Genomic DNA, 4,348 nt, shown 5'->3' with positions numbered 1-4,348 from the left:
TTGTTAAAATTAACAAGAAGCAAATAATTGAATAACTGAAATGTACATTCATATTCCATTTTCTCATTTAATAGTTGAAGGTTCAGAGGAGTTGAGTAACTTGCACCCAAACACCAATTTTTGTTTAATCACCTCTACTTGTTTGTCATAAACACATATGATCTAAATCAACAATTGTCTACCTTCTTTCATCTTAATTCTTCGAATAATGAAATACATCTGGAGATCTTTTGTAAACTCCAAGTTAATTGTGACTTCCTGATTCTTAGAAAATGCATCCAGCTCCCTATTCTTTATTAACAAGGGGGGGGGATGTAATCACCAAATTCTTACCTATTTTTTGAGAATATTTTCCGTGAAAGGCTATCATTAGCTACATGATTCTAAGGAACATCAAACAGGTAGGTTAAGAGATTTATCTAGAATCATAAACTGGAACCAGAACTGGTTTGTTTCCACTTCATCGAATTTCTTTTTGCTGCATCAGACAAAATAATAAATACCCAGATTAGCCCATGTTAATTATCCATGATTAACTCATAATTAAGTCATAATAAATGTATTGTTTATTTCTTTAATTTGTTTTTCAAAGTGTCAAGGAAAACACTTTTATTTCATTAGTTGCTATACTCATTCCTTCCATATTTCCTCTTCTGATAGATGTGGTTCTAAGTTAGAGGAATAGAAAGGGTGATCAGAGAAAAATGAACTTAGTAAAATGTATGTTTTCTAGAATGGCTTCAAAACTATTGGAAAGTAGAGTTGTAGAGTTGCAGTTCTAGGTAGCAAATCCTATAGACCATGTAATATTCTTCACATTTTAAGTATTTCAAATACTTCACTATTTGCCTAACATGGTAGTATTATTCTAAGTGATGCTTGTTGCTCACTTTCTATATGCCAAGCATTGCACCCAAAGCCTGTATTTATTATCCTATTTAACATTCACAACGCTCTAAGATAAGTAATATTTTATCCTCAGTTTACAGATTAAAATATAGACTTAAATTATTAAATAATTTCTTAAATCACACAACTGGTAAGTAGTAAGGTTGGAGCTCATGAACTTGGTTAATTCAAATCTTACTATTTTATCAGTGACACTTTTGTCTTGCTACTTGTATTTTTTTTAATCAACTAAAATAAAGTGATAATACAACAAAAATGGCTTTGAATCAATTGAGCACTGAGCCTGTTTCAGAATAAGAAATTTATGATAGAACGGAAGGGGAAAGATGAAAAGCAAACATTTGGTTTATTCAAAGAAATTGCAATTAAACTTAGCTATGAGACTGATGAGTTTTGCTAACACATGTGATCAAGTGTCTGAACCTTGAAGTATGTGAAGCCACCTTGCAAAGACATGTTCATTTGAACAATACTATCATTTCAACAACACATTTTTAGGCCTGTTTTAGGTCTGACTGTTTCATGTAATGTACACATCTAATTGTTTTTAACAATAACAAAATATACATTATCCAGTTTGTAAGTGATTGCTTATTTCATTTACTAGATTTGACTCTGAACAACTTTTTGGATATTTCCCAAAATCAAATCCAATCTTCAGAGAACATATTCGTTGGCGTTGCTGGCATTCTGAATCTGTGATTTAGATTCTGAACAAAATTCCTAAAAAGGGCATTTAAAATTGTTTTGTCTATGGCAGGAAACTAGGGTCATCAATTAAATAACTGTTTATAGTCCTCTAAGGTAAATATTTCAATATGAATACATTCCAAGGTGACTATGTCTACATGTTTGTTTGAAAACAAAAGCAAAGAGAAATTTTGTTATGAAAGGAAAGGGGAAAGATATTTGGGCAAGATAAATTTTAGGTTCAGTCTATCATAAGACAATTATGGGCATTCCTCAAAAAGAATTGTCAGTTGTGGGACTTCTTCAAACAAATGGTCCTATAAACCCACTCCTGGCTCAATAATTTGAGCAAATAATCCACTTTCACCACCAACAGTACCAGTGACATGGTTATGGGTGGAGTTTCAGAGAAATCTTTTACCTGGAATTCTTCAAAGTGGCTGACATCCAGGGTCATATAAATAATCAAAGCAGATTTCATTTACAAGAAGGAAACTACAACAGTAGCAGGTATGTCAGGAAAGCTTCAAGTTACAGAATATTCAGCTAAATATAGCTTAAATAAAGAAGAGTTTGTGGTGGTTTTTTTTTTCATATAAAACATGAAGTCAAAAGGTGGGCAGTCTAGGATTAACTGAGCAGCTAAAATATGGCATCAGGAACCCTGGTTCTTTCCATCTTTCTTCTCCATCTTTCAGAGATTGGCCTTCAACTTATTGCTTCATGACTGCAAGATGGTTGCTCTACCTCCAGACATCACTCAATATCCAGGTAGGAAGGAGGGGATATGGCATAGGGCAAAAGATAGTGGCAGCTGAATCTATTCCTCTTTCATCAAGGAAGCAAAATTTTTTCCAGAAAACCCATCTAGCAAACAGGTATTTACATTTAATTTGCCAGAAGTGTGTTAAACAGCCACAACTAGATGCAAGGAAAATTGGAAAATCAAATATTTAACTTCCTGAACTCCAAATTAGAGTAAGACAAGAAGGAAGGAGGTTAAGCATTTGTGTTGATTGACCCCAACGACAATGTCTGTCTCCATAGGGTTTTCATTTTACTAGGCAGTGTGATTTCACACTTTGTATAATTAACTCATCACAACAATAGGAGTTGGTCCTTGTTCTTTTAATTTATCACATTTACTAAATGTGGTCTAGAGTGGTAAAGAGAAGTGTCCAAGTCATCCAGTTTATAAGCACTGGAACCAATTTCTATGACTCCAGAAACTCTGCTATCTAACATGGGCAAAGAAATCTTAACAGCACGAAAACAATGCTTTCCCAAAGACTGAGTTTTGAAATGACTTGTAAAAGGCAGCATGCAATCCTTATTGGATTATTACAAAATGATCTTGTTTTCACTTGTCACAAAACTTGTTGAGAAGTTCCTAAAAGGAGGGAGCCAAGGTCATTTGGGATTAACCACTGTATTCCGTTAGTCACTGAAGCCTTAGCATGACTCGCAACATTTACCAAGGTGGGAGATTTACAGATGGTGAATGGCTGATTTGATATCTAGTTCACATATTTTCCAGAATTGGTTTGCTTTTATTGGTTATAATCTAGCCCTTGATGTATGCCAAAGAAACTTCTTTGCCCTCTATTTATCCCTGCCATATAGAGCAGGGCCTGAAATAAATCAGGCCTATATGAGTAATTGTATTAATAAAAATAGAAAATAGAACATATTACCTTCTTCAGGTATTAAACAACTTTTCAGCATACTAACACTATTACATAGGTAATTTTAGAATGGGCTAGAAAACTTTGGTAGGATAAACACTTTTATAGGATGGTAGATTTCTGAAAAACATATCTACAGTCTTTCTTTGGGCTTGGTATATCCTTCTCTCCTAGGAAAATTTCAGTTTACATATAGGTGTATGATTCTTGCTAATTCAGTACAACTGTGTTCCACACTAGACTCAAATTCTCCTCATTAAGGCTGAGTGAGTTGATGTGTCTTAATAATCTCCAACTGTGTTAACTTCTCCCAGGTGCAATCTTATGTTTCACAAGGTTAATACATTTAATGCATACACTTACTGGGGCTGTTCTTAGCACATCTGAAAATTTTTCTTCTTAAAAGACCCAATTTCCAAGTTTATTGTTCATTTTTTTAGTCTGTCTTTCAAAGTGTCAAGGAAAACACCTTTCTTTCACTGGTTAGCATTCCCATTCCTTCCATATTTCCTCTAATAGTTGTAGTTCTAGGTTGGAGGAGCAGGAATGGAGAGCAGGGAAAAGCAAGTTTAGTGAAGTGTATGTTTTCCAAATGTCTTCAAAACTGCTGAAGAGTTCATGGGGGTGGAGGTAGGGGGTGACTTACCAAGCCAGCTAATGAGATAGTCTTTAAAAAATGTCAACCTGGAGAATATATTCAAAGAAAAGAGTTTAGTATCTTGCCCATCTAAGTCTTGAAGAAATGGAGTGCTTTAATAACAACATAATTTATCATTACACTTACAATTAACATATTACAAAAGCGAATTGCTTTGTCTCCACTCACAACTGTTTTATGAACTAACTCCTTTTACTTTATGCAAATTAGCGGTAAAACAATGTAAGAAGAAAGGTTTTTAAAAAAAAAACAGTTTTCCATGCTCTTACAAGAACTATTTACATAGAAACAATTATTTTAATTATATATAATTATATATAATTCTTATTCTTACTCATTAAGGTATATCTCTAAGGATTTCTCCTAAGCAGGCTTTATTAAGTTGGTGTTATTGTAAGTCAATAAA

Source organism: Hipposideros armiger, unplaced genomic scaffold (assembly GCF_001890085.2).
Source record: "Hipposideros armiger isolate ML-2016 unplaced genomic scaffold, ASM189008v1 scaffold_329, whole genome shotgun sequence".
In the NCBI taxonomy this organism is placed as follows: Eukaryota; Metazoa; Chordata; class Mammalia; order Chiroptera; family Hipposideridae; genus Hipposideros; species Hipposideros armiger.
The sequence above is the reverse complement of the archived record's forward strand: the minus strand, read 5'-3'. Positions refer to the sequence as shown.